Genomic DNA, 13,023 nt, shown 5'->3' on the forward strand with positions numbered 1-13,023 from the left:
CAAGAAAATATTTTCTTGATAGTTCTATCTTTTCTGGATATTCTGGTAATTGGACGAATCAAGATCGTGTTATTACCATTTCTTTCTTAGAACATTAACTACGTTCATTTCGAAATTCATATCAATGAATTCTGGACCGTTGCTCGCTTCAATAAAGGTCGAGAGGATAATAAAAAGGCAAAGAGATCCAAAATATAAGAGAAAATGTAAAGCCCAATGACAACACCGAAATTACAAACCGTGGATATCAGTACGTATAGCAATATAAAGACATGGGAGGATTATAAATACAATAATCCCTAGAGCATAATAGAAATAAACAGATTCTTCAGGTGGGAGTTGGAAAAGAAGAACGATCATTACGATAGTTAGAATAAGAACAAGGGTCAGAACAGGGTTAAGCATTTTCTTAAATCTTTTGAATTTGGGAATTGAGTATAGAAGTGGTAAAAACTAATGGAACGGAAAAGGTAAATTTATAATGGAAAAAAAAATTAGACGTAGTAATCAAAGCAGATCACCGTATTTAATTATAGGGATCTTAATTCCCTTATTCGCCGAAGAATCAAATCTTTTAGATTTCGGAGATTATCTTTAAATCCCTTGGATTCCGGAATTCAACTTTGACCACGTCAAAAGCTAGGACGCACCTTATTTTCTAAATTCAGCCATGACTACGTCAAAAGTTAGGACGAAACTTACTTTCCTCATTCTGCCATTTTGTGATAGCTTCATTCATACGCTTCGATTAAACGAATCATTTTATCCATATTACTCAATGATGATAAAACTCTATTTATCAAGTCATATTCGTCATGAAAACATTTTTATGGTTAACCATGACGACCTCACTTAAATTTCGGGACGAAATTTCTTTAACGGGTAGGTACTGTGATGACCCGGGAATTTCCGACCAAATTTAAACTTGAATCTTATTTGATTTCGACACGATAAGCAAAGTTTGTAATGTTGAAGTCTCATAAACCTTTAACTGTGTTCGTACATACATTTGACCTTTGAACTATTTATATGGATTCAGTTGACCTTTGACTATTCCCGACGATTCACGAATCTTTGAATTGTAAACACAAATGTATATATATAAATGATTATATATGTAAATAACTATATATAATAAATTAAATATATTAATAAATTTTTTTCATTTAAAGATAATACTAAACAACTGAAACTGTTATTTTAATTATATAGAGTATATTGAATATGAATAATTTTGAATAAAATTTGTCAACGTTAACAAAGTATTTAATGTATAATGTTATACTCTGAGATTATTTGTTCAATACATAAAATTAATATATTTATTTATTAGATATTTAAAACATAATTAAACATGTAGTAGTTGAAGTATCTAGATATATATGTATATATATATATATATATATATATATATATATATATATATATATATATATATATATATATATATATATATATATATATATATATATAATGATTGGGGTACATAATTATTGACTGTATGTATTGATATATATATATATATATATATATATATATATATAAATATTAAATATTAAATATTAAATGTATGCTATTATATATTATATGATAATACATAACTAATAAATGGTAATATTAGTATATGTAATTACAAGTTACAATATAGTTATTAGATTAATATTCTTACTACTTTCATTAAAATACAAATATTAACATCAGTATTAATATTAGTATTATTAATTAAAATATACTATGGAATTTGATATATTTAATCTGTTATAGTTATTATTATTATCATTGATAACAATATTATTATAAATATTAGTAAAGTTACACTATTAGTTATTATGAAGAATATTAATATTATTATTAAATATTTATTACCATTACCACTAAAGATTTTGGTTATTATTATAAATGTTATTAATATCATTATTATTATAATTATTGGAAAATAATACCATCTATTATTATTATCATTAATAAATATAATTATTATCATTATTATTTATTTTTTATTAGTAATATAATAATAATTATTATTAATATAATTATTAATTATTAATTATTAAAACTAATTATATAAATCATATAAGATTGATATAGTACAAAGTTGTTAGGGTATCTATCATACTGTTTAAGATTACGATTTCTTTTGTCTCTAAATCAAATAATAGATAGAATACAATCAAGAAATCAACAAAATCAGTTAGAGATCAATTCTAACTTTTTAATTTTTTTTTTTATTTCTTTTCTGTTTTGATTTCAAAACTGTCGATCAATTTGCTATATAGTAATCTATTCCAGTGATAATTGATTTCAAAACTGTCGATCAATTTGCTATATAGTAATCTATTCCACTGTCGATCAAAACTGTCGATCAACATCACTTACAAATCACAGAAATTATAAACAACCTTTGTTTTATCTAAATTAAATAAAAGAAAATCAAAAATTCCTTGAAGAACAACTTCACTGCTCTGTTCGCATTTTTTTTTATATAGCCTGATTTCAAATAAATTGTTCAAATGTAAAATTGCAATCTTGTTAGGAATTCCATTTTTAAACTATTCTAAAAGTTTCAATCTCCAATTTCCCCTAACAAGTATGAATTCTCGAGTCAAAAATTCGATTTAAAAAGTCAAATAATTTTTCAATATACGAATTCGTTTTCTCTGGTACAATTCACGTTCAATTAAGGTTTGGGAAAGTTTCTAAAAGTGATTTGCAAACTATTTTGTATAGAAGTTGTGGATTAAAACTGTCTCGAAATTCAAAATCAATCTTGGGTTCAAAACGGGTTTAAACAGCAAATTTTGATATGTATCTGTATTTTTTTTTTCTGTTAACGAAGTCGATTAATCGATGTGGTAATTGTTTCTGTTTCGTTTGAGTGTTATAATATCGCAGGAAGTAATTATTGTTATGAGTTAGGTTTACTCGATTCAATTCTGTAAAGAAGAAGAAGAAAACTGAAGCAGAATGAATAAGGTTTATAAATTAATAGGATGTGATTTAATCAAGAAAACAGAAAACGGTTCAGTGGTTAGATGGTGTTGTGTGTTAGCGAGAGATCACGGGTTCGAGTCCGGTCTCAGCCAATTCCTTTTAGGAAGCTTCTTTAAAGGGTATACATATTTCTATTATTTTTATTATTATTATTAGTTATTAATTATTATTATGATCATTATTATTGTTGTTGCTATTATTATTGTTATTATTATTATTATTATTATCAAGTAGGAGTGTTATTATCATTATTAATATTAAGTATTATGAATATCATTATTAATGTTAAAGTAAGTATTATTATAATTATTAGTATTATCATTATAATTATTGTTATAATTATTGTTATTATTATTATTATTATGATTATGAGTATTATTAACATTATTAGGAAAGTGATACAACCTATTATCATTATCATTAATATTAGTATTATTCACATACTTATAATTATTATTACCATAATTATAAGTATTACACCTATTATTATTATTATAAGTATTAGTTACGATATTATCATTAATTTTAAAACTTTAATAATATTATCATGATGATGAAAAGGTTTATTATTATATTCATTATGAAAATAATACAAATTATTATTATTTTTGTAAATATTAGCATTAGTATCTTTTTACGAATAATAGAATTGTTAATATTAACATAAGTACTATTATTTATATTATCACAAATATTATTATTATGTAATTACTAAAATCAATATCATAACTATCAATAACAGTAAAATTAATATTTTTACAAGTATTAGTATTAATATCATTGCCATTATCACTAATAGAGTTATTAATAATATACGTATAATATTAATGTTATTATCATGGTTTTTACTAATATTAACTTAGTATACTTTAAACTCCTATTTTGATAAACAAATGAAATACATACATAAATATATTTAACACATATAACATAACAAAATATTTTATTATATAAAAGGAATATATGAAATATAAATATATTATTAATATAAGAATGATATCATTTCTAGGTCATATATATGTAAACTTATTTGATTGTGGTTATGTGTGTTAATATAAATATACAAATGATATAGGTTCGTGAATCCGAGGCCAACCCTGCATTGTTCAATATAGTCATATGTATTTTTACTACAAAATACATTAGGTGAGTTTCATTTGCCCTTTTTACTCTTTACGTTTTTGGGCTGAGAATACATGCAAATGTTTTAATAAATGTTTTACAATATTTATATGCGTGAGTTTCATTAATCCTTTTTTTAAATGCTTTTGCAATATATATTTTTGGGACTAAGAATACATGCGCTGTTTTTATAACTGTTTTACGAAATAGACACAAGTAATCGAAACTACATTATATGGTTGAATGATTGAAATCGAATATGCCCCTTTTTATATAGTCTGGTAATCTAAGAATTAGGGAACAGACACCCTAATTGACGCGAACTCTAAAGATAGATCTATCGGGCCCAACAAGCCCCATCCAAAGTACCGGATGCTTTAGTACTTCGAAATTTATATCATGTCCGAAGGAGGATCCCGGAATGATGGGGATATTCTTATATGCATATTGTGAATGTCGGTTACCAGGTGTTCAATCCATATGAATGATATTTTTGTCTCTATGCATGGGACGTATGTTTATGAGAAATGAAAATATGAAATCTTGTGGTCTATTAAAATTATGAGATGATTATTTATGTTAAACTAATGAACTCACCAACCTTTTGGTTGACACTTGAAAGCATGTTTATTCTCAGGTATGAAAGAAATCTTCCGCTGTGCAATTGCTCATTTTAAAGATATTACTTGGAGTCATTCATGACATATTTCAAAAGACGTTGCATTCGAGTCGTTGAATTTATCAAGATTATTATTAAGTCAATTATAGTTAGATATTATAAAATGGTATGCATGACGTCCACTTTCGATGTAATGAAATATTGTCTTTTCAAAAACGAATGCAATGTTGTAAAATGTATCATATAGAGGTCAAGTACCTCGCGATGTAATCAACTGTTGTGATTCGTTTATAATCGATATGGACTTCGTCCGGATGGATTATGACGGGTCTTCACATAGGCGACACTTTAAAACGCTAAGACTCAGCATACAATTCTGATTTACACTTAGAACAATTTAGTTAATCAATGTTGGCCGCACATAACAGATTAGTGCTAATAACTATGTTTTATCATGATTAAATCCATAATTACATGATTGACTCAACAATAAAAGATGGTGATTTTGAATGATGAAATCATAAATGTTTTACTGTTTTAGGTGAGATTCGGTTTTGTAGTACAATGATATGATTCAGTAATGATGATTTTTCGGGTAAAAATTCATACACGAACATGTATTTGGAATAGGATCGAGGTTAGATTGATCTAACCCCTGCTCTTGATACCAATTCTTAGGACCCTAGACATGAATGTGTATAAATATTGTATGAACATGGTATGAATGTTGAGAGTAAAAGTCAAACGGTCAAAGTTTATTATTCAACATTATATATCATGGGCTAGAAGCTAGGCTGGGAGCACTAGGTTAGGAGGCCTCGGGGTCCTATATATAGTCATTATCTATAGGACCCTCCTCTAAGGCTCTAAAAACAATTAACTCATTCTCAGGGACTCAACACTATTATTGTTATTTTATTTAACACGCTAGAATCCATTAACTTTACAACCATCACATCCTCATTTAGACAGTGGGTGTGGGATCTCCATCTCTGTTCGCCCATGTCCAAGCAAGATTCCGTCGATGCTGCTGTTTTGTTGAGTTCTTTAGCTAAGATCATTGTTAAACCGAGGCAGAATGACTTCGTGGCCTGGTCTCCAACCCCATACGATCAGTTTCTATTGCGCATGTTGTCCGTATTATGTCTTATGAATGTTTTGTTTACGGTTTGGGTTGGGCAAAGATAGTAGGATTACTAAACTCCCATAAAAAAATCGTGATTTTCCGTTGGCTTTCCTTCCAAAGGGCAATCCCGAGTAGATAAGAGTTGAGAAGGCGCAACATTATTCCCAAGGTAATCATTCTTTTTGTGCTTGATGCCTAGAGTCGAGGAATCGGCAGATAATCTTTTGGTTCATTGCTCTTGGACTTTTAACATTTGGTCCGCTAGTGGTGGAAGTTTTGGTGGATTCTTCCGTCATCCTTAACGACTTTTACTTACGATTGGTATCATGGAATGAACATTCAAGCCTAGAAATTTTGGTGATTAATCAGTCCGGCTATAATTTGGGCTATCTGGATGGCTAGAAATAAAACAAACTTCGAGCTTCAACCTTCGTGTTTATCCTAGGTTGCTCGAAGTATCAAGACCAGGATTTTTCAATGGTCTACCTTTTATAAGCTATGTTCAAGTCACCAGTTTTACGTGTAGGATTGTAATCCTTGAGTGATTATCCGCAACGCTTAGACGTTCTTTTTTTTTTTTCTCATTGCATTTTTGCGGCCATGTTTTCATTTTTTGTTTGTACGTCTTGCTTTTTGATCTTGTAATGTTTATGGAGGCTTCATCATTTTGATAAAGTTTTCCTCAATTAATATATTTTCTTCTTGCAAAAAAAATATAACACACAAATACGAAGGATATTTATTCATAATTGAAAGTCAACTATATAGAAATTAGTTTTATTATTGTTATTATTACTAGTTAGTTCATCCGTCCTTTTTAATTTAATGTGTGTGTGTGTGTATTATTGTAGGTAGTTTTAGTATACATGTCAATTTTGTTATTTAATCAATCAAAAAATACATTAACGAGTGAAGATGATATTTGATTCGTGAAAAAATCTAATCAATGAAAAATTTATAAATTTGGTTTCACAATCGAAGTAACCATCAAAAAACTAGTAGTTGGGGGTCCTAAAATCTCTTTACTGGCTCTGTATTCTCGAGTTTATTTTTAAGTGGAAAGGAGTGGAAAGGAAAGGGGATGAGAGTGTTTTACTATCCTTCCTAATCCGTCCAAATATGGGTGGAGAGTGTTGTTAACAAATTATAACTGTACTATCCCTTCTAATCCTCTACTCTCTTCTCCTTTCCACTTAAAATAAAAGCTCGAGAATCACTATTATTTTATAATCTGTTGGTTTCCTTTTCTTTCTGTTATAAAAAAAAAAAAACTCGAGAATGCAGCGTGGAGGTATTAGATTCAAACATTAGTGGTTAAGGAAGAGTTTGAACACGAATATTAATTAATCTAGTTAGACAACGTACACTAAGTAAATGCTCATCCTCTCATAATCAGGCTCGCTCGATCAACCTAACAGAAAAATCCTTATCGCTTTATGCACGATCAAACTGAACACTAGAAGTGGCTAATAATATATATAGTAAGTTATAACAGATTAAGCTGTACTTACAAGATCAGTTGCATTAAATGTGAATAAGTCAATTAGAGTCTAATTAGATTGCGGTAAGAATGACATAGCAGCGATTATTCTCTCCCCTCTCATGCTTGATTGATCTAACCAAGTGTCAACAATCAATTTGATATAATAAATGAAAATAAAGATAAACGAGTAGGAAGATATATCATCAATCATTTTAGATATCAATAAATGAAAATAAAGATAAACGAGTAAGAAGATATATCATCACTCCTTTTAGATATGCAATAAATATATTCAATTGATTTCATTACCCTACGCATGTATTCGGGATTTCATATATTAGGATTTTTAAGTGGTATGGGGTGAGATTCACTTTGGGGTACGTCCAACTCGAGTTCGATTCTCATTTTAAGCAGGGAGTTTCCTACTTTGATAGTACTGTCAACATCAATGAGATTTGGAAAGGTCTGTGGGGAGTTTTTCCAACCTTCGATGGTACTGTCAACATCATCGCGAATTGAGTTTCCTCGTAACGCGTGTATGAGTGATAAATGAGAGTATTCGATGTCGATATCGCCGTTCAAAAATTATTAAATAAATATTACTCCCGAGTACACAACTCGTCAAACGTTATTATTGTTAGACATAAAACAAGTATATAGTATAATAACACCCAATTATTACCCCTGATTATGTGAAAGATGACGTATAGTTTTACGTTTAATTTTTTACCCACCTTTTTTTGTTACATATTCAATGTTTAAGATCAATAAAGAAAAAGACACTAGATTTTATTTATTCATATATAATTTCGAATACAAAACTCAAATTTCAATATACGGAGTATTCAGCATACAAAATAATAAGATTCAAATGATAATTGTACAACAAAGCAAATCATAATAATTACAAATCTTCGTAATATATGATAGCCACAAACCAATATTCTCTTAGCCTTCAACTTCATACGAGTTTGTGTGCTTCCAAGGGGTTGTTTGTCTCGTTTTCTTTTTCTTGTGGTTGTCGTCATCCGTATATATATTCATAGTCATGTTCAAATATGTGTTCCGGATCCTGTAAACAAAGCCATTGTGATCAATTTATGCATAACTCCGTATAGGTGAATATTTCAAGGGGATAAGATGCTAAAAATAATCAAAACAGTTGATTTGTGGAGAAACTAATATAGAGAAAAAGAATAATTGGAACAGTAGCAACGAGACATTTTTTTTTTAGTTGAGAAACGAGATCAGAAGAAGAAAGATTTAAGAACCAAAGAGAAGTTTAAAGAATCTATATCTATATCTATATCTATATCTATATCTATATTATATATAATAATAAAGTTAGATTTAGCTAATCATCTTTCAAAAAATTTAAATGGAGTAAAATGGACCATTAAATTAAATAGCTTCTATTAATATCAACCATTAGATTGTTTGATCACTCAACATTTGTCTTTCACCTCAAATTTAATTGTTTAATGACAATACTACCTTAAACACAAACACCTTATCAAACGCATCTACCATTAAACAGATACAAAGACATTCATCAAAAATATAAAATCTTCTCTTCCCTTTCTGCAAAATTACCACGCTAACACAAATTGAAGCATCGAAAATTGGGGTTCCATATTTTAATTGTGTTGATTTTTCGAGCCTCTTACAATTCGTGATCAACAAAATTTATCAGACGCCATGAGAAAGCTTGACAATATGAAATTAGGGTTCTTCGATGGTTTACCGTATTTCATTCAACAATTCGTTTTATGCCGATCTTGAAGACGTTAGAAACATCGATTGAAATTCACTTGGTGAAAGTATGGTTTATTAGGGTTTGTTAAGTTTAATATCGCATGTAGCGAAACTTGTAATTAGGGTTCTTAGTTTGCAAACTCGAATAACATTAGGGTTTCGCAGGTCAGATGCCGTTTGAACATGGATTAGTAATGGAGAACAACAGATGGTGAAATGAAATCGAAAACGGACATATTCAGGTCTGATAATCCATTACAATCTCTGGAATCTATAATATGTATTTGTGTGAACATCCTTTTGTTAAATATTGATGTTGTTGAGCCATATATATGCAATACCTTATATAGAATTAAGACCCATTGGTGTCTGCTTGTCTGATTATGAAGTCTTTTTATCATAAAATGTTAACTCAAGGTTTAGAATTTTTAGAAATGTATTATGTGGAAGATTTTTTGTAACAGATTCAAATTGTTTGGCCTATAGGAATAAGGATAATGAAATATTTTCAATATTGAAGTTTTGTGAATGACAGGTTAGCAATATGGGTGTGTCTTTAGCTGTTTTCAAGAGGTTTATTTCAAAACATAAAGAACATGAGGCATTATTGTGTAGAAGATATAAGAAGGTTTTGGAGAAGTTGCAATGTCATTTCAACAATTTTAGAGAGATTGCAATGTCAGCTCAGTCAACTAGGAGTCATGTGAGTGTGTCATTAATACCTAAAATGCATATATTGAAATTAAAATATTTTTAAGACACCAACCTTTTAGATGTTTTCGTGTTTATGTTAGCAGGATAGCGTTGGAACCTAGAATTTGATTCCGGTTAAATGTGGTTTGATTGAGCTATATGTATACAAACATAATTTATAGTATGTATCAGTCTTAAAAGACAATGGAAGCCATCTTTTTGCTATAGTTCGATTAATAAAATTTAGATATTGATATATGACGGAGACATATATGGCACAATTCTCAAACCTTTTTACATGGTCAAGATTCAAGATACTTACTATAATCTTTTTTGTAAATGTATCTGATTTGAGTTGTGTTTGTTAATGGTGATTGCAGCAGGCATGGTTGTTGCAGTGTTGTTGGATGGAAATCGTCAAGTTTTTTTTTTTTTTTTTTTTTTTTTTTTTTTTTTTTTTTTACCATTAGGGCTAAATCATAGCAACCTGAATGGTGGTGATGCTTATCGTTGGTGGCCCCCGATGAGGTAACGTCTTTTCAAATTTCAAGGCACATTCTTCTGAAATACACATAGATTAGTTAGCATTGATCTTTATATTTACACAGTTATGCACATGAATGAGGTATTTTGAGTAGGATACATGATACATGATATGCTATCTGTTATATGCCAAAATCATGCACAATTTAAACACATTACCCAACCCATTTTTATCATCTATACCTTAAATTAGTAAATTTAAGAGTCAATGAGTAGTCTCAATCATTTAGAAGGTATAAGTAACCATCAGCATTCAGCATTCATTTTTATATCATCTTCGTTTTTACGACTACATAATATCTTTAGACCTTGTATGCACTTACAATTATATGTATATCCTCTAACAATTTATTGAATTTATATTAAACTATGTTTAAGCCCACAAAAACACGGGTTATAAACTGATTCAATCATTTCAATATACCTATTTCAAGAGGTAGGCGTAATATATGCATGCTACTTATCACACAAAAGTTGATAAACATCAGATGATTGATCACTCAGGTATTTATATTTGTATATGTATGTATAGCGTCGACTTTTTATATTATCGATTTAATTTCTTGAGTTGGTTTAACTTTCTTCAATGATCTATCAGAAACATGATCATTTGTTGTTTTTCACTCTATGAAGAAAGCAATTTTATATTTGAAGTGCCTTTGTTTTTATGCAGGTGAATAATAATCATATTACAAGGTTAAGTTACGAAGAGCTCTCAAGAAAGTTGCAATAGAATTATATGCAGCTATTGTTGCGAGGGTATGCATAAGTTATGGTTTTTAAATTTGTTGCAATGAAGTTTCACCATTTTTATATATTAGGCTAGAATTCACAAATATAAAAAAGCATCCATTTTTACACTCTTTTTATCAAGATTTTTGTGGATTGTAACTAATAGTCTGTAAGTGTTCATCCCTTTGTGAATCTTGATATTTTAAAGATCAAAAGTGCTAAAAAGTAAAGATAATAAAGAAAGAGGTATAGAAGTATGGTGAGCTCAGGAAAAACACATAGAAACAAAGAATGAGCTGGTATGTTGGCACTTGATGAAGCTTTAAGAAGTGTTTGTCTTAATTCAGAATGGCCTTATTCTGTTTTCAGGACCATTCGTCCTCGCCCGTAAATTTGTCAACACAGTTTGTTTAAATTAAATCAAACCCATTATTAATAATGAGATGTGCTTTAACTTTTATACAATTTGCTTTAACTTTTATACAATTTTTTGTCAGGCCAGTTAGAGGTGGGCATGGCTTCAACGTTGGAGATGATATTTGTAGCTTGGAAGTTTAATCAAATATACATGGGATGAAACAATTCTGCCATCATCAGACATGTTTACTAGGTTGGTTAAACAATTACCGCGAAAGGTTAGGTACTTGGGTATTCAAAGAACGAACAGAAAGTGATCATAGCATATGAATTGTATTCCATCATATTATCAACGGATTCATTAAATCATTGTATTGTACCATTGTTGCTTAATTTGTTTTCTTTTATAACATTATGAAATATATTTCATCATATTTATATTTATTTTCATTTCCAATGATTAATCATTCAGATACATTTCTAATACCTCTTAAAATAAGTATCATAATCTCTTATTTCAAAAACCCGCGAAATCGCGGGCTATAAGCTAGTATTTACTAATACAATTGTAGATTCGCGGACGGGGAACGCGAAGAAAAAAAATGGTAAGAAAGGTGGCGGCAGACCGTTTTGGTGGCGGCAACAAGAAGAAAGAAAAGAAAGGTTGGAACTTATGGCCTGATACCATGTAAGAATAATAGAATTTCCCGTGAAGATTATGTATTCATTCATCGACTATTTATAACTAGTTAGGTGGTCCGCGCTTCGCTGCGGATTTTGGACGACCACAAAATTAACATTCGTAAATACAACTTCTTTTACGCGACCTAGAAATCACTAATACTGGATTAAGCCATTTTGACCATTTTGTTCCCGTAGCTGACTCAACCAGACTTCGTAAAAAAAAGTGCAAATTACTATTTGTGCCCTATGTGAAGCAGCAAACGTAAACATTCATAGCCGTAAGCGTTGATATTTACATATGTAAGTAAATCAAACATCCATATCCATATATAGTTTAAACAGCTATATATTTGATATATGTTCAAAATATTGCATTATAATGGGCTGAATGTTTTTAGTACCTTTTTTTGGAGTTGTTGCTGGCTGTACCTGTCAAGAGATGTATCTACTGTATATATTTGTGATAAATATTAGTAAGCAAAGTGACGTAGTTCTATAGAGAAAGCGAGTCTGGAATTGTTTGAAGGGCCAATAACAATGGTGCCTTTTAACTTCATGGGACACAGCTATCTATTCAACATCCACAAACAATTTGTCAAGTTATAAGTTTGACACATAAATGAAACAAAATTAACTTTGTAATGCCATAAATTAACCTAATTTCAGGTTGCCAGAAGGATGTTATGTAAACTAACCAAGGACATACATACATAACACACCATGGACTCGGTTGCCAAAAAAAAAAAAAAAAAAAGTTAAAGTATTCCAATGTCTTGAAAGCAAATCAAATATTAAATCATTTCAAAGAAAGAGAGATGTTCACCATACCCGGAACTATAATTGAATGAGCCTCCATCAATTCTTCAAAAACCTTATGCAAATAAAAGATCAGACACATCAGTCTCCTCCTGTCATGGT

At 29.5% G+C, this 13,023-nt stretch overlaps 1 long non-coding RNA gene across 1 annotated transcript; it reads left to right on the top strand.

Annotated features, from left to right (window-relative positions):
• Positions 1–8,836: 8,836 nt before the first annotated feature.
• Positions 8,837–11,825, top strand: LOC139898805 (uncharacterized). Its single transcript, XR_011777146.1, has 6 exons — positions 8,837–9,161; positions 9,262–9,338; positions 9,632–9,799; positions 10,170–10,317; positions 11,006–11,091; positions 11,562–11,825. It is a non-coding gene; the product is annotated as an uncharacterized lncRNA (long non-coding RNA).
• The last annotated feature ends 1,198 nt before the right edge of the window (positions 11,826–13,023 follow it).

Source organism: Rutidosis leptorrhynchoides, chromosome 3 (assembly GCF_046630445.1).
Source record: "Rutidosis leptorrhynchoides isolate AG116_Rl617_1_P2 chromosome 3, CSIRO_AGI_Rlap_v1, whole genome shotgun sequence".
NCBI classification, from domain to species: Eukaryota; Viridiplantae; Streptophyta; class Magnoliopsida; order Asterales; family Asteraceae; genus Rutidosis; species Rutidosis leptorrhynchoides.